The sequence below is a fragment of the Podarcis raffonei genome, chromosome 5 (assembly GCF_027172205.1).
Source record: "Podarcis raffonei isolate rPodRaf1 chromosome 5, rPodRaf1.pri, whole genome shotgun sequence".
NCBI classification, from domain to species: Eukaryota; Metazoa; Chordata; class Lepidosauria; order Squamata; family Lacertidae; genus Podarcis; species Podarcis raffonei.
In genome coordinates this window covers 4,118,504-4,137,110 of record NC_070606.1, presented here as the reverse complement: position 1 = coordinate 4,137,110, position 18,607 = coordinate 4,118,504, and the positions used below count along the sequence as shown (strand labels likewise).

The 18,607-nt window shown below is 46.5% G+C and overlaps 1 protein-coding gene across 11 annotated transcripts in view; it reads right to left on the bottom strand.

Moving 5' to 3' along the window:
• The window catches only part of SHISAL1 (shisa like 1), an 80,615-nt gene extending 63,273 nt beyond the window's left edge, over positions 1-17,342 (bottom strand). For 3 of the 11 annotated variants that reach the window (XM_053387637.1, XM_053387638.1, XM_053387632.1), the window contains exon 1: positions 17,162-17,342. The gene's annotated coding sequence lies outside the window, so the exon portion shown is untranslated. Of the gene's footprint in view, positions 1-10,432; positions 10,514-13,240; positions 13,410-14,175; positions 14,536-15,966; positions 16,038-17,161 lie in introns of those variants that run through there. The other 8 variants (XM_053387636.1, XM_053387634.1, XM_053387635.1 and 5 more) reach the window with 6 other exon arrangements.
• Between the last annotated feature and the right edge of the window lie 1,265 nt (positions 17,343-18,607).

Genomic DNA, 18,607 nt, shown 5'->3' with positions numbered 1-18,607 from the left:
CCTCCAGGTAACTCTGGTCTGTCCACCTTCCCTAGACACTCAGCTTGGTCTTCCTATCTAAGCTGCAAAGCTCTTTCCTCTTTCTATAGTCTCCTCAGAGCAGATGTTCAACTCAAATCAGAACCAATTCTCCCTCAGACAAACCCTATCCTAATCCCTATCTCTCATCTCAAATCAAGCCCTATCTCCCAAACTAAACCCTATCCTAATCCCTATCTAAAAACTGCCTCAGAAACTGCTACTTTTATTCCCCCTCCCGAAACTCCCCCCCCCAAACAATCCTCGAAGGCCCAGCATGTAGATCAATCAACCTGCAGAGGTAATCCATCCTAATACATCCACTACCCTTGTGGAAATGAGGAGAAACATTTTTTAAAAAAAGATCTCTTGCACCAAAGGCATTCCAGGTGTTCATCAAAAGATTTCAGGGTGGTGTACAAAACAAACTAATCCGCTTAACATATAAATTGAACTTAAAACCAACCAACAAACACACAAGATACAAATAAAAAGCCCCAAACTGCGCGCGGGGGGGGGGGGGGACAGAATAGGCATGGCTTCTCACAAAGCTTTTAGAGTTCTTTGAGAATGTCAACAAGCATATAAGACAGACAACATGAACTTCCAACTTCCAAAAAACTTTTGATAAAATAATTCTGTATTTTAAAAAATCTTAAACTTAGTAGTCATGGGATAAGACAAGATGTTAAACTATGAAATTTACTCTTACAGGAAGCACTGATGGGCACCAATTTGGATGGCTTTAGAAGAGGTTTAGGCACATTCATGTTGGCTAATAATGATGATATGATGATGATGATGATGATGATGATGATAATGCTGTCAATGGCTGCTAGCCACAAGGACTATGTTCCAACTGCAGAGTGAGAGGAAGTTTGCTTTAAAATACCATTTGCTGGGAATTAGAAGTGTAAGAGTGCTGCTATACTCAGGTAGGCATCCGGCTGAGCACTGTGAAAGCAGGATACTGGACTACCTGAGCCTTTGGCCTGATCTGGCGGGACAAAGTTTCAAAAAGCAGCTAAAATCCAAAATGCCTTGGTCAACTCCAGACGTGCCTCCATGGAGGAGCAAGTTTCGAAAGTTCAGGGCAGCAACACAGAAAAGGCCTGCTATTAAGAGGGTGCTTGGAGCAGGGCTTCTGCAGAAGCTCTTAAGACACAAGACAGGCTGGTATGAGAAGACACACTTCCCTCGGGTATTTGGGCCCCAAGCCATCTAGAGCTTTAATTGTCAAGCACCGGCACCTAAAGCTGTGCTCAGAATCAAACAGGCAGACAAAACAGATCTTTCAAAAGAGGTATACTATCAAGTCAAGCTATACCCATCAAAATTATAGCAGCTGAACTTTCCAACCACTGGAGCAGCCCCACAAAAAACACATTACAGTAATCCAACTGAGAGAGGTTAACCAGAGCATGCATCAGTGTAGGAACAGTCACACCTGGCTAAAGGCACTCCAGGCCACTAAGATTATTTGGGTCTCAAATGACATTGCTGGATCAAGGAATTGTTCTCTCCTAGGCAGAATGCAAGGGCTTGGTTCTAACAAAAATGGCAACATGTGCCAACCACAGAATCCAGAAAGGGTCACAAACCACTAATCCTGCTTCAGTATCTTGTAGCAAAGTCAATCAAGCTGAGATCAGGTTTCAGCAGAGTAAGGTCAAACAAGCCAAGGCTGAACTCCAGTGAGTATGGTCAGACAAAGCCAAGATCAGATCCTACTGAGGTCAACCAAGCAAAGAAAAGGTCAAAAGACCCAGACAAGCAAAGTTGGGCAAAACAGTGCCCTGGATAGCTCTAAGTGACCTGCCAGTCAGAGAAGACAGAAGAATATTACCCACAAGCACTGAGCTGCATGTAGACCTCCAGGTGCGATTCCTCTGAGCCACTAGCTCCATCCCTAACAAGTGGATCCTCTACCCTGAAAGAGACCCCGCCTGTTTTAGGTGCAGCTGACTTTGCCCATGTGGGAGAGACCAGCGTTTAGCTGTGAATTCTGAGAGGGAGTCTGAGAAAGCCAATGTGAACTCTTCAGGCTGGAGAAGCACGGGCATCTATTGCTGGAACTCCAAAGAAGGCAGGGACATCACAGACAAATCTGCTTTCTGACCAAAGTTATCCTCTCCATGGTCTTTTCCCACATTAATGGAAAGTTGGAAACTGTGTAATGATAGGAGTACCCTGAAAATGTATAGCTGCTCTTTTGGGAGAACAGAGTAGGAGGAATTTCAATTTCATAGACCCAGAAACCGACTACTTCCACCTTCAAGTATTCAGCTTCAGTTAATAAGCTCTTAGGCAGTCCATTGTTGACTGTAGGCAGTCCATCAGTGAGTCTAGACACTGATTTCAGCATCAGTGGAGTCTCATCTGGCTTAGATGATAGCAAAAAATAGAGTTGAGTGTCATCAGCGTATTTGGTAACACCTTACCCCAGATTCTTGAATGCAGTAGAATTGTTTGGGGTTTGAGCAGAAGACCCCATCCCTACAAAAATACTCACTGCTGGCTTCATAGGAAAGGTTCAGGAGGTTTTTGTTCACTACAAAAACCACCTATCCAGTGGCACTTTTGTTGAACTAGACATGCATTCATATGACTGGCAGCAAAATGAGCCGAAAAGCACTGAGGGTGATGATCCAGCTCGGATAACAACCATACAGAGCACCTGTTTGCACACCCAATGCCTGATTGAGGTATGGAGAGGGATGCAGAATTCTGCTTTTACACAGGTATGGCCTTAGCTGGATTGGACTGGATATCCTAATACAGGGGTTTTTTTTTGGGGGGTGAGCATCTGTAGTTCCTTGTATTTCCAACACAAATGCTGAACACACTGTGCAGAAGGGAGCGAGGGGCCACATAATTCTGTGGCTGTATGGTGTCCCTGTTGTTGTTGCCAATAGCGATATCACATTTAGATTAAAAACATCAATAACATTTACACTGTAAAAAGGGATTATAGCAAATCAGATACAACAGATGGCTTTCTTGATTGCATTTGCTTTGTTTCTAATAACCAGGCAATTTAATTTAGGCAGCATCTAACCTGTCTCTGGCTTTCATACAGATTTAAAAACCAACACTGACTCAGTGTTTCCAACACAAGATAGAACTTGTTGGACAGAGTCACAGCAAGGCAATTTGGAAATACTTTCATCTTTAAAATTTAATCAGAAGTGTGTAATCTTCTACGTAAAGATCACAGAAAATTTGTTACACAACATTACAGAGTGAAGTGGTAGCCTCCCACAGCGGTTCTTTATTTTAATAAAAGTTTGTGGGAAATTACATGCAACTGCATGCAATTTGCAATTCAGCACTAGAATTTGTTCTTGATTTTGCCTAAGGCTTCAGCAAATTGCCAGAGGAATTTGAAAGACAAAAGGGTAGGGTTGTTTTTTTGGTTTTTTAGAAGTGGAAGTTAGCAAAGAAAGATGAGAGGCAGTAGGAAGTTCAGATTTAATACCTTCCTGAATATTTTGGAAAGCATTGGAAATGAAGAGACTAATTGCTGAAAAATGACTAGAAAAACATTTCTACATTGCAGTAATGATGTTAAAAAGGTAAAGGTACCCCTGCCCGTACGGGCCAGTCTTGACAGACTCTAGGGTTGTGCGCCCATCTCATTCTATAGGCCGGGGGCCAGCGCTGTCCGGAGACACTTCCGGGTCACGTGGCCAGCGTGACATCACTGCTCTGGCGAGCCAGCGCAGCACACGGAACACCGTTTACCTTCCCGCCATTTATCTACTTGCACCCGGGGGTGCTTTCGAACTGCTAGATTGGCAGGCGCTGGGACCGAACGACGGGAGCGCACCCCGCTGCAGGGATTCGAACCGCCAACCTTTCGATCGGCAAGCCCTAGGCGCTGAGGCTTTTACCCACAGCGCCACCCGCGTCAGTAATGATGTTACATTTGCCTTAAAGAGCCATCTCACATGTTGCACTGGAGAGCAGCCCGGGGGCAGTTGCTAATCTAACCTCTAAACTGTCCTTTCTCAACCTTGGGTCCCCTGATATTGTTGGCGGGGGGGGGGCAACAAAGCAGCTGGCAATATTAGATGAGCCATTATTAAAAATTCAATGTCATAGATTCCCATCATCCCTAACTAGCAGGACCAGTGGTCGGGGTGATGAGAGTTGTAGTCCAACATCTGGAGACCCAAAATTTTATATCATGCACATTTCCAAACAGGTGTTTTCACATTTTAGGCATACAACAACATTTTAAGGAGCTAACTTATGAAGCAGCCCAAAGCGAATAAGCAAGTGATTTAAGAACCTTGCCACACAGGCAAGCAAGCTTTGGACTAATAAAGAATTCTGTTCTCCTAGAACAAGTGGAGCTGTTTATTTCTGCTCATCTTCCATCCCCTTTAGCAGCTAATTTTCTCCAGGGGCTTGTAGGGGGAGGAGTAGGGAAAATTAGGTGTTAAAGGAGAGGGAAGATAAGTGGGAATAAACAACTCTGACTGCCTCTGGAAAAGCTTTCAGAATTCTCAGTGGAGTCTGGCTTGCACACGGCTATTTTGGATGAGAGGAGAGTAATGTGGAGCCAGACTCTGATACGTTCAGTCAAGACGACCCTATTTATCACTCATCAGAAAAGCAGAAAGACTAAATAATAGCAACTGCTCCGTCTCGTACTGTAACAGGTTTGTACAACTATGGAGGTGTGCACGAGAGAGAAAGAGATTTGGAGTTTTTATTTTTTTTATGAAAAGTCTGCAGATGGCAATTCAACAGACTCCTATACCTCTGTTTTAATGATATATAATAGTTTGAAGCATGACCTACAGTCTTGCTGTGTTGATAAGAGCAAGGCCACCTGAAAGAGCCCTGGGAGAACCTCAGCTATACCAGGAAACTCAACTCCACCTGGGTCTGATGATTTGTACTTCATTTATTCCATTGCTATCCCACCTTTTCTCCAAAGAGCTCAAGGTGGGGAACATGGTTCTCTTCCTCCCCATTTCATCCTCACAGCAGCCCTGTGAGGTAGGCTAGGCTGCGAGATGGACAGGCCCAAGGTCACTCAAGGACTTTCATAGCTCTCATGCCATATCAACCTAACCAGCCCCTGTGATCATCATCTGATCTTCATGTGCCCCCTCCATGAGAGGTCTGGAGTGTGGCAGCATGAGAACGGGCCTTTTCTGTGCTGGCTCCCCACTTGTGGAAGGCTCACCTGGCACCTTTTCTTCCTGGCCTTGGCTAATTAAACAATCTATGGCCATTTAAACTGGGGGGGGGGTTGTCTTTGTGCTTTACAGTGGTACCTCGGGTTAAGAACTTAATTCGTTCCGGAGGTCCGTTCTTAACCTGAAACTGTTCTTAACCTGAAGCACCACTTTAGCTAATGGGGCCTCCCGCTGCCGCACAATTTCTGTTCTCATCCTGAGGTAAAGTTCTTAACCTGAGGTACTACTTCCAGGTTAGCAGAGTCTGTAACCTGAAGCGTCTGTAACCTGAAGCGTCTGTAAGCCAAGGTACCACTGTACTATGGTGTGTATTTTTCCTATTCAATATTGCAACTGTTTTGTGATTCTTGGATGAAGGGCTGTATATAAATTTAATAAATAATATTTTTAAAAATAGCTGAGCAGCAATATGAGCATCCCAGCCTGAAACTCTAACCACACCCCACACTGGCACAGCTATGACACCCAGGAAGTGGCAGAACCAGAACTTCCAGCAGCGTTGGCCATCTTTGCAGGCCAACTTGAGAGCCCTTTCCAGTGAATTCATTAGGACAATTATGAGTGTGCGCTCTTATAAATAAACATATTTTGTTTACTCTTTGCATAGTTCTTTTATCAACCGTTAAATTGGAGAATGCTGATGAAAAAGAATTGTTCGAGTGGGCTTTGCTTGCGATAAGGCAGGGGATTTGATGAATAATCAGGATTTTCCCCCTCCCTTTTAAATTATAGTTTATTTCATGCACCCACCACCTTGATTGAAATGTATTGAACCTGTTTTAAATATTTTTTTTTAATATAAAAAAAAGTTTGGAAAGCATTGTTTATTTATATGCCACCCTTCAATAATAAAATATTTCTGGGTGCTTTACAAATAAATCAATAAATTATAGAATAAAATGCACAGCAAGCGTAACTATTTTTTAACATAAAGACACCTAACAGCTAAAAGCAATGTAACATAGCAGAGATAAAATTAAGAGTTAGAAGGCCTGAGAACAGGTCTTCCTTCACGTGGTGAGCCTTCCTGGAGTGCCTTCTGAAGGAGGGTGTCCAAGGATGATCTCTGTGAGCAGAAAAACCTCACCAATCATCACTTGAACATTTGGCTTCCCCTCCCCTACTGCAAATTTTTTTGGGGGGAGACATTTATTCTTCCTCCAAAAGGGGGTGGAAAGAAAGCAAATGCAGGAAGGCAGGGATACCCAATTGGACACCCTCCAGAGATGGTTGGGCGCTCCCTCTCAACCGACCCAACCTTCATGCTAAAGGTCAGGGATCCTAGATCTAGCTCTATATCGCGCCAAGCCATTAGTCCATCTAGCCCGGCACTGACTACATTAACTGGCAGCAGATCTTAACTGGCAGATTTCTGGCAAGGGTCCTACCTGCCCTATCTGGCGATGCCAGGGACTAAACTTGGGACCTTCTCCATAAGAAGCAGGTTTTGTACCACTTGCATGTTCCTTCTCTTTCCTGGGCCAGAGAAGGCTGAAGGCAATCGTTTTAGATTTCAAACCAAATTCTGATCCTGTTGACTTCTGGCATGTTTAAACTATGGTTTGAGAACAAGCCAGGATCTGAAGCCATGGTTTGATTCTGGCTTGTTCTCACTAACTTTAGTTGAAACGGGTGATAGGGCCCAGAGTTCAGATGTCATGGTGAACCATGGTGAGTTTTTTAAAGTGGAAGCTTTCAATCTCCTCCTTTGATGTGGCCAGAGTCAGAGTGTTTGAGCCTGTGGTTCATATATACGGAGGTAAGCCATAGTTTCCTGTTAATTTGAAATGGGCCAATGCAAGATGCTAGCAAAGATCAGCACTTTATTAGAAACTTGCATAATCCTGTACGGATTCATTGCGTTTTGGATCTCATTTGAGAGGATGAATGAGCTTTGAGGGAAGATTACAGAATGCCCCCAAGGCATTCTTGAAGTAATACATTATGTTTGTGGTATTGACAGTTCTAGTTCAGTTGGACAAATGGGTCTTTCCTCTTGCAACACCAGCAAAAAAAGAAAGGAAATGAAAAAGATTTAGTGGGGAGAGATAGGCGAGGGGCGGGCACTACTCTGCTTCTCAAGAGTGCTGCAGGTGCCAGTGCCGAATACTTGCTGCACAGAATATGGTCATTTTCCAAAGCTAGTTTATAACATAAGTTTTTTAAAGAAGATTTACACCACACTGGAAACAGAAATATTTAGATATGCTATCTCCTGCCATAAATGAGAGGCTCACTGCAGAAAATCTGAATGGAACACAGTTTGGAAAGTCTGCCTTAGAGACTGTGTTTGCATTGTGGCTCCTGTTTTACTGGCCCCTTCCTATTCTTTGCAGAAGACTTATACAAAACCAGCAAAAGCTCCTGATGTGACACATAATGGGAAAGGTAAAGGAACCCCTGACAGTTAAGTCCAGTCGCAAACGACTCTGGGGTTGTGGTGCTCATCTCGCTTTACTGGCCAAGGGAGATGGCGTTTGTCTGCTCCACAGACAGTTTTTCCAGGTCATGTGGCCAGCAGGACTAAGCCGCTTCTGGCGAAACCAGAGCAGCGCATGGAAACGCCATTTAGCTTCCCGCTGGAGCGGTACCTATTTATCTACTTGCACTGCTTGCTTTCGAACTGCTAGGTTGGCAGGAGCTGGGACTGAACAACGGGAGCTCACCCAGTCGCAGGGATTCAAACTGCCGATCTTTTGATCGGCAAGCCCAAGGCTCAGTGGTTTAGACCACAGCGCTACCCGTGTCCCTATAATATTCACCTAAAAATGTCTATATGCCAAGGGTGCTATTAAGGAAATATTGAAAGAAGCAGCTTCTAAGCCAGGTGCACATGAAATGTGTGTTTTATTTGGCCCAGCATCTTTTTAGGGAAGAATGGAGCACTATGAAAAATGAAATTCTATATATGCATCTGAATAATTTCAGTGAAAGAACTTTAAAAAGCAACAACAACCTACACACCTCAAATCATTGTGATTCTAAACAGCAAGAAACCTATAGAGTGGAACAAACTTCGAAGAAAAAAAATAGTATTAACAAGAACATTCAAAGCATTTACATCCAGAAGTTGGCCCTTCTATTTGCAGTAGTGTTTACTCCCAGGTAAATGTGCATACTATTGCAACCTAAACTAGAATGTACAGGGCAATCCTAAACATGTCTACTTAGAAGGCAGAATTCAATGGCACTTACTCTTGCGTAAGTGGGGTTAGGACTGCAGCCTTGCTCTGTGTTTGTGTCATTTGTCAATCATTTTAAGATTACATTTGTTACATAACATGGGTTTCTTTTATCCCTAAAATTATTCAAGTGGACATTTGTACAAGAGTAGTGCTCCTGATGAAGAAGAGTCTTTGGGTCCTAATTAACTCCAGATTCCTAGAGTACTTTGGAGGACAACACTTTTTGTCAGTTGTGTACATCGTGCCTTCTCTCTTGCACGCTGCTGCGAAAACACAGAAAGAGCTAGAAAAAGAGATGCTATGCCTAAATTCCACATCAAATCTTTCCTCAATTAGCATACAGTTTCCCAGGAAAAGCCAGCTGAGATGTTCACAGGCTCCAGGTGTTAATTTATTACCCATCCCTCTGGCCCCTGGCCATGCCCAGGGCTTCACTCACTACTTAATTAGCTAATGAAACTTTCCTGCCCGCTGACCAAAGCACACCTGGGGCTTAAGGTGGGGACATCACATAACAGAAAGGTGTGCAAATGAATGAGGTGGCATGGCCAACCAACAACCCCCTCCCCCGCTAAACACACACAGACACACCACACTAGCAGGATTGAAAGCATTTTTCTTCCAGGCTTTGCAAGAAGGAAGATTTTTCTTTTGCTCCTACCTGAAAGCCAAATATCTTTTGTAATGTAAATTAACATTTTAATTGCTTTTATATCGGAATGCAATTATGTTCTGAAAAGTAATTCTGTGCAAACAACAAGCCTTTATGCTCACTTGTCTAATGATTTCATTAGCAAATTTGTTCCATTTAGAAATCCAAAAGATATATTTTCTTCAGTGCCATTACTTTAAGCTTCACTAAAGCCTGCAACTCTCAAGCCACTCAAGGACAATAAACTTAGACCAGGGGTGTCAAACTCAAATTCATCGGGGGCCGCATCAGCCGTTTGGTCACCCTCAAAGGGCTGGTTGTATCTGTAGGACTATCTGTAGGACCTCGGCTCCTAGGAGTTTGCTCCTATGCTAGGGGCTGATGGCAGCTGGAATCCCACAACAATCTGGGGGTGAGCCATCCCCCTCAGGGGGGCTTGTTTCCGAATGGACGCGTGTGAGGTGATGCCGTGACGTGTCTCGGTCACGTGAACTGTCTCGCGTGAGCCCGTTTCTCACGGTTAACGGCCACAACTGCCACAGAGCCCAAACCAGATATGTTGTTGTTGTTGTTGAGCAGGGTGGGAGGGGAGGACTGTCAAATCCTTCAAGAGGCCTCCACGTGCATCAGCAGCCTACAATGCAACTTTTAAAAAATAAAGTCACCTGCGCAGGCAACAGCATGACGGAGCAAGAACTCTGCTGCTAGTCCATAAATCTCTCTCTCTCTCTCTCTCTCTCTCTGACTAGCGCCCACTTCCCCAAACGATTCAACAAAATCTCTAATTCGGGATTACGTAATGCTCCCATTTGCGCCTGCTCTTTTTTTTGAGAGAAATAGTCATAGCATCTGCGCATGCGCCTCACGCCTGCTCGCTTTCAGCCCTCCCCTGCTGGGGAGCTGGAGGACCTTCCCAGAATGCCCCTGGTGGCAGCAGGGACCGATCTTGCTTTGGGTCTCGCTGGCAAGACAGCGCCGTGCGCCTGCGAGCCCCGTCATGCTTAAATCCCCACCTACCGACCTTCTGTGTAGAGAACTGATTGGGTAGCGCCGCTGTGCGGGGTTTTTCCTCTCTCTCTCTACGGGCTACATGGGCCACATGACGAGGTCTGGCGGGCCGGATTCGGCCTGCGGGCCTTGTGTTTGACACCCGTGACTTAGACTGTTTTGGAGTGGAAAGAGGTTGACTGCCGGACAAACCACAAACATTTTATATTCATGCAAAGTGGTTGTCTAAGAGCATTTTCACAGATCACTTGCAAATGTATGAATGTTCTATGAACATGCATGACCAAAAGCAGAAGGGAGTACTTTTTAAAAATGATTTTAAATACAAGCCAAGGTAGAGTTTGCATGAGACTCACCTATGTCATGCCATAATCCCTTCCCGCAATAAGGCAATGAAACTTTCAGAGTCCAGGTTCACACATGAAACTACAGCATGGCTAAGATCAGAAAGACAACAACAAACCATGGTGTTTTTTCCAAGAAAGATGCTGGGCCAGGTCTGCATATACTTCTAAATCATTTATGAATGAAGATTTTTTTAAATAAACAAAAGAAAACCATGGTAAAATGTTATATCTGAATCAGGCCATTTACCAGAAGAGAAATGGGTGGGATGGGGGGGGGTCTTCAGAGCCACAATACACCATCAACAACAAAGGTGTGTGGGCAGGCAAGCTATGAAATCTGTTCAGCAGCAAGGAACTTTCTTGAACTTAGGTGGATGTTTGGTTTAACTTGCATCAGTCCTCCAATTATTGCAACTATAGTCACAGACTCAAGTTGTCCAAAAGAGAATTGCACGTGAAAGTGCTAGAAATGAGTTGCCAAGTACACCAATCTCAGTTCACTATGTATCCACTCAGTCCCATTGTGAACTCTCCACTGTGGTTTGGTAAGCCACGTTGCAGAATTCAAGCCTCACAGTTCACCCCAGGAACTGAAGTATTGCCTTCACTGCATGTTTGCATGAACTTGAGTTTACTGGAAGAGTAATTTTCAAACCCAAGGCACACTGCTCTCATTTATTAATAGGGATGAGGAAGGAATACCGCAAACTTTAATGTAGACCCAACTGATCCTATCTGGGCAGATCATGACCAGGATCGGATAGGAATTCTGAATCCACAGTCAAGTGGATTTCCTTATGATGGAGTCTCAGGGCTGCACTTTTGCTTCTAAATTTCCTTTTTAAAATCTCCAGGGAAGTCTTCTAGCTACCCAGGTGGTTTCTTGAAGCCATGTGTTTTGAACAGAGCAGAGGAGCAAGTCACCCCAGAAGCAATGGGACTTGGCGATGTTCTGCAACTGTCAGAGGAAACTGTACAGCAAAAACACAGCTGCCTCCATGTAAACACTGGATCCACATGGAAATGGGATGGAGCAGACTTAGTCCCACCCTCTTGTAGAAATGGACTGGGCATAAATGGTTTTTACACTTAAGTACATTGGGTTACTACATTTTCCTCCTCCTCCTCCTCCTCCTCCTCTGTGTTTAACATCAGCGTGATATCAAAATCAAATGTGTAAAGCTTTTCCTGGCAGAGAGTTTTGTAGAGGAAACACACCCACAGAATGCATGTGCGTCAAGCTTCTATGATAAAGCCACAGCAGCAACACCAGGAAAGGAAAAGGCAACCCTAATTTCTACCTCATTATACATTTAGCTGTCAGTGATACCCTAGGTGTTATACAGAACACCGAAGGAAGGATCACTGAAGATAAGCTGCCAGTCATGAAAACTAAACAGAACCCCATTTCATTTTAAGCCTAAAAGCCAACTGCGGGCAATGGCCATCCCTCTTCATGAGCTGCTGGTGGCCTTCCAGAGGCAAGTGGCTGACCTCTGCTGGAAAGATTAATCTTGGCTGATCCAGGAGGCTATTCTTAAGCCAGTGTGGTGTAGTGGAAGGATGTCAGACTAGGACCTGGAAGACCATGGGACCTACTCAGCCACAAAGTTCAATGGGTAATCTTGGGTCAGTCGCCTTCTCTCAGCCTAACTTACCTCACAGTCTTGGTGTGAGGGTGAAATGGGGAAGCAGGGTGGGAGAGAAACCATGTGTGCCACTTGGGCTGCTTTGGAGGAAAGGGAAATAGAAACAAAACAAATAAGTTTTTCTGCTGAGAATCTAGAGCCTATTCTAACTAGGCCTTCCATGTCAGAATGGACACTGAGAGAAGATGCTTGTCTGAATTCCCACCAGGAATAGAGAGATACAAGCAAATGCGTTCTTTTCCTTGGTTGCACACATCCACTCTGTTGCTCAACTCACAAATTCACTCTGTCATTCAACTGCAAAATAAAAAAAAATCCTTCCAGTAGCACCTTAGAGACCAACTAAGTTTGTTATTGGTATGAGCTTTCGTGTGCTTGCACAGATACACACTGCAAAGTTGGGCAAAAATCAAAGGTGTCCATTTAAGTGCTTTAATAGAGTTTTGGGTCTCCCCGCGCCCAATTCAGTTAACCTGCATTGCCACAATCTACAAGCGATGTTTTGCCCAATTATCTCCTTTCTGCTAGTGCTGGAGAAGACCCTTCCCCACCCTGCCTAGCCCAAATAGTGCCCCACAGTGCCCTCCAGGTAGACACAGGTGCAAATTCACAGGTGTCCTAGTCTACCCCTTCACTTTCACCATCCCTACTCCAAGGTGCACACCAGAGCAAATGGCAAACAGACAAGAAGTTTTTTAATCTCTCTTCTCAACTTTGTGCCAGATCACTAAACAGCCAAACACATCTTCATATCACCCACACAGATTGAAATGTATGCACAGTGCTGGCAAGTTCACCCTCACCTTTCTTCTCTCTACACAGATGGAAGGAAAAAAGCTACACAGGAGGTGTTTCAGAGGGACAGGAAGGGACATTTGCTTTTAAGCAGGATAATAATGGTCACCCATTCTTCTGTGCAACTCTGAATACTGAGCCTAGCCAGAATGATAACCAGAACAATCTTAGGGGTCACATTGTCATGGAAACAAGTTTCCACTAATGAGCTCTCCAAGAAACCAGTGATTAAAAACGGCAAACATTGACTCATAACACAAATGTACAAGGAGCAGTCAAAAAAAATGTTTTAAACATTGCAAACAAGCATGCTAACCTTTCCCCTAGAATAATAATAATAATTAATAATAATAATAATAATACAGCGACATACCTGGCTCACTTCCTTCTTTTTTGGTTTCTTCAGCTGCATGCTCTCCTCACACCCAAGAATGAGGCAGGTAAGCTGACACCAGAAGTTTCCTAGGACCGCTGAAAAACCGATGTCCAGAAATACAGAACAAATCTTCTCTAGTGCCTTGTTTTCTAGTCAGTGGTTCTTTCTAACAGAAGAAGAGAAAAGAGACACTCCTTGTCTATTTCTGATTGTGGCAACGCTGCCAAAATCTGTTTTAGGACCAAAACAGGCAAAATGTGGCGAAATACATACTCTGTTCTCCTTGACATTTTCTTCCCTGTTTTAAACTTAGGCCACTTCCAGATTGTTGCCAGTTTGCAAGTGGGATGCAATCATATTCAGGTTGTGTAATTAAAGTAGATTTGTTCACTCTTGCACAACAAACCTACTTCTAAAAAGGGACAGGAATTTTTTGCAGTAAGGAAAGCAAAGGGAAATCTTCTGGAAAGTGTGGTATAGCAATTGTTTGATACAACACCGTATAACCTTGCTGCAAACATATCAGAATAAACGCTTAATAGGCAGATCTGGAAGCAATGGCCTGGAGGAAGAAAACAGGTGGAGAAAAACTATATTTTATCAGATGTTCAATTCTTCTGCCACACTTTTCAATCATCCCACTGAAGTTACTATTAGCCTCACAGTATAAAACACGCTGTTTTATGCAGCAGAGTTAACAGGAGCTTGAAGGTAGATTGCGGTCAAGGCATGGAAACAAGGGTTGAACTCTCCGTATCCCTACTCTAATCAAATAGTGTAGCCCTCACAACTCACAAACAAAAACCTGCACCAAATCTAATCAGAGGCGACAACAAAGACAGATCTGGTTCCATAAACACTGAAATCAAAGCATTTTCAAATCCAAGTCTTCTTGAAACTGGCCATCAGGTGAAGCCACCAAGGAATTTTACCTCCAACAATGAGCCAGCAAATTTGCTGTCTCAGTTTTGAATGCACTGCAGTCTGCAAGGTTAAGTGAGGTATATTCCACAGAGTCCTCCAGGAGGGAGGAAGAGACTGGTATCTGGTAGCAATATCCCAGTTAAGAAAGCTGGCTAGGGGACCACAGCATGGCAAGCATCAGGTAGAGAGAGTCCTGGACTTGGAATCTTCAAAAACCCGCTGAGTCGGAAGCATGAACAGAAGTACAATCCTAGGCAGGTTTAATCTGACTCAAGTCTCACTATGCTCAATGTGGCTTACTTCATGATCATCGTATTTTGGAAGGCAGCCTGGGTAGCCATGATATTTCAGCCTAACCTTCTCCACTGAGAGTGAAAGTTACCCATCTTCCTGTTCTCATATATGACTCACCTCCCTATACAGCTGTGAATCCAATTAGATGTGATGTGGCACCTTAGAAGAATCTTTTTCCTTGGCTGGGGGGGGGGGAGTCCTGTGAGGTCAGGACCATTTGTGTCAGAGCTGCAGTGCATAGGAAAGGGGTACACCCTCCCCTATACAACACTGCCCTGATCCAAGTCGTCCCCCCATCGAAGTCCCCCCCCCCACAAAAAACCCTATTAGCCATGGAAGGGAATATTTAAGGGATTTAAGCGTGCTGAATCTGGATCTCCCCCATCTCGTCTACTTTTTGAGCTCCTTTTCCCATCTCTTATATACTGTTTCTCTTCCACCTCTCCACCACCACTTCCCCCGGAAGCCAGAGGTGCTCTCTTAGAGAAAAGAAATACTGTACATGAAATGATTAAAATAAAATGTTCCAGGATCTTTCTACTCAACAAACCAGGGGAAATTGTTTGACTGGGATTAAACAACAAAGAAAACACCCCAGCCATCTCTCTCAGAAGTGTTGTATTATTTTATAAATGGAGAGAAGCCAGTGCGTATATATAATAGAGTTATATTGATGTCAACTAGTGATCAGGAAAACCAAGAGGTTGATCTGGCTTCCAAAACATCACAGCACCACCTCACTGTAAAAACATCATTTCCTCCAGCCTTCACCAACCCTGGCATAATTTGGACTACAGCTTCTACCAGTCTCAGCTCCCACATTTGTGAGGTCTGAAACACCTGCAGGGTACCAGGCTGACAAAGCCTGATTTACCTGATATTACCCTGGCAGAAGCCACAGTGCCCGAGCTCCCAGGGTCCTTCCTAGCCTTTTTACTTCAAAGGAAAGGCAGGCAGGCAGGCAGGCAGGGCGTTATCCAACTGCCCAGCTAAGAGGTGAACCAATGAGCACAAAGGCAAACCTTGCCATTTGCAGCCATGATCCCCAAATCCTCCTCCCTTCCTCAGTGCACTGGGGACATTTATTTCCAATCTTTACTTTGAAGCGCATTCAAGATGCACAGATGTTTCGCACAATTCAAATAACTTCAACACCCAATGCCCAGCTTTCCTCCCCCTGTGGCCCCAGCTGGCTGGCGCTGATGGGAGTTGTAGGGCAAGCCATCTGGGAGGCCACGGGGGAGGATGACTGCTGCTTGTGTCTGGGTTCAGGCTGTTGTACCCTGCCCCACAAACTGCCTGCCCAAACAAAATATCTGACTAAGGACAGGGGTGTCCCAAGATATTTTGGTACCCGAGGTGGAACCCAAAACAGCACCACCCTCCCTGCCAGGGAAGAAGGGGTGACTGAAGATCTACATCAGGAACAAGCATAAAATCAAGATCTACATGGTGATCCTCTGGCCCTGTGGATCCTGCCTCCTGAAGCAGTTGTTCCACCTTACCTAATGGGCAGGCCGGCCCTGCCTTAGGGGCAGCCCAGTTTCCAAAGAGGCTGCCTCCCTTTTCGCCCGCTAGTTCAGCTGTGCGCCCTCTCCGTCCTCCGACTTGTGCCCCCCGAGTGGGCCGCCTTCTGGCCAGCGAAACTTCGCCCTCGCGTCGAACAGCATCGAAGCGAAGCCGCGCAAGCGCTAAGCGGCCCACGGAACCTCCCCGATCCTGGACGGGGGAAGCGGAGCCGGCCTGGTCTCGAGGGGGATCCCGCTCTCCTCTCGGGTGGAGCCTGGGGCGCTCGCTTCCCGCCCTCGGAATCCCGAAGCCCCGTCTCCCCCGCCAGGGCTGGCGCACGCATAAGAAGAGCGCACGGGAGCTGCGCCGAGGATCTCCCTGCGCCCGGGGCGCGCTTGCTTGGTGGGTTCTTGTTGTTTTAAAAAAGAGACGCGCGAGCGATCCAGAACCGGAGGCCAGAAAGAGGCAAGCCTTCCTTGCGCGGAGCTAAGTTGGATTCAGTCGCTTCCGTTTGCCAATCAAAGCAGCAAACTCACCGGGAACCGGAGCGTGGTCAAGGGACGCAGAGCCACGCAAAACGAGAATCGCGCCGTGGGCGCCCGTTTGGCGAACGTTTGCATTGGATTACCGCGCACCTGAACAGGTGACGCTTAGAAGGACCCCCCCGCGCGCGCGCTGCTGGCGTTACCGGGATAACTGACTTGTTTCCAGCCTGATCCTTCCTTGGAAGCGAGTCCCATCGAGGTCAATGGGCTTCCTCGGAGGAGTCGGCACCGCTCTGCGCGCTTGCCCCGGAGCGAGTCCATTCGGGTCTCAAGCCAGACTTTACATCCGAGTAAACCCGCCCAGGTGCACCAAGAAGTAAAAGGTATGTCCACGATCGCTAGCTTCGGAGGAAGAGGGCTGCCTGGGAAGAGCGGGTATCGGAACCCCCGGCGCCCGGAGCAGCTCGGTCACCGCGCGGCACCCTCTGCGCCCTCGCCTCCGCGCCCGAGGGTGGGACGGCAGCGCCCGAAGTTGGCCGCGCGGCTGGGCAGCGCCGAGGCTCCGGAGAGCGGAGCCCCCTTTGCAGAAGCGACTCGATCGGCTGCTTTCCCTCGGAAGCGAGCTCCGGAGAGCAGCTTCCCGGCGCCTCGGGGACGGGGAGGAAGGGAAGAGGGAGCCGGGGGCGCGACGGGGCGCCTCACTCACCTGCCAGGCGAGCGGGTCCCCGCGGGGAAAGGGCTGGAGGCGAGAGCGCCATCGCCCGGGGCAGCGCCGGGCGCCCTCCTTCCTGGCTGGCCGCCTTCCTGGGGATCAGGGAGCGCCCCACATCCTCGCCGGGCGAAGGCTGCGCTTCTTGCCCGCTTCTCCGCCGGGCTGGGCTCGGGCTCCGGGGAGGGCGAGAGGGAGGAGGGCGGCGGTGAAGAGCAGGCAGGCGGGCGGGCGGGCGGGCTGGCGCCTGCTCGCAGGTCGACCCCGCCGGCGCGCTTAAGAAGCGGCGGAGGGGGCGCAGCCGCGCAGGGCTGGCGAGGCAGGAGCAGCTCCTCCCCGGCAGGGGTCGGCGGGGCGAGGTCGGAAGGAGCTGAACTCCACGGGGCGCCAAGCAGCGGGGGGGGGGGGGATCCGCCTGGCGGAACTCCGCGGGATCCGTTGCTGAGGAAGCGCCGGCAGGATCGGGCTGCGACTCTCGCTGCGCTCCCAGCCTGTTTACTCGCAAGCAAGCCCCACTGCCTCCAATGGGACGCGCCGTCTACTAGCAAGCATTGCTTCTTCTAGGTAGTAAGTCCCACCGAACTCATGTTGGGCTTTCCGGTGGCCTCTGGTTTTCTGGGCTGTTGCAAAAGCCCTGCAGTCGCAGACTTATTCCCAAGCAGGTGTGCGTCGAAATTTGCTGTTTCATAGAATCCTCTCCTAGGCAAAAGAGCACTGGAGAGAGAGAGAAAGGCTACAGTCAAAGCACCAAGTGGCGTAGCGTGGGCTACCTCTGCCCGGGGCAGCACAGAGGGATTCCATTGCATTGGCTGAAGTTCTGGGCATCTTCACTTGAAAATTTGAAAGCAATGGAGCCAGAGCAGATGGTTTGTGTTAAAGAACTTAGTAAAATTCTGAGGGAACCAGTGCATTCCAATGGCCATTGGGTAGCATTTGCTTTCCTTGTGTCCCTTAGAATTAGACTACATCTGATTACTTCCTTGAAAACAGTTCTCATAAGACATGATGTCACACTTCAGATGGATGGATGGATAGACAGACAGATATACATAAATTATACTGCCTGTTTTATGGCCTGGTTTGCAAAGTTAATTATAATTGTACTTGCCAAAGAAACAATATGGAGGCCAACTGAAACAGGAAGACAGGAGGTGAGTTTCCATGTGGGTTTTGAAAAAATGATAAGCTCTTCGTTCACTTAATTACAACAGCAATGGTTCCAGACACTTTACAGTGTCATAGCAAGCCTTGACATGGGATGTCATTCTCTTCCCCTCCCCCTAATATTACCCTGTTGTTGTTGTTTTAAAAAGGTTAATGATAAATATTTCAGATGAAGTCATTCCTTTTAAAAGAATGTTTTTAAAATTTTTACTAAATCAGCAGGATAAATCCCATTTTAGAAGCCTTACATTTACAGCATAGAACTCTTGTTTTCAAGAC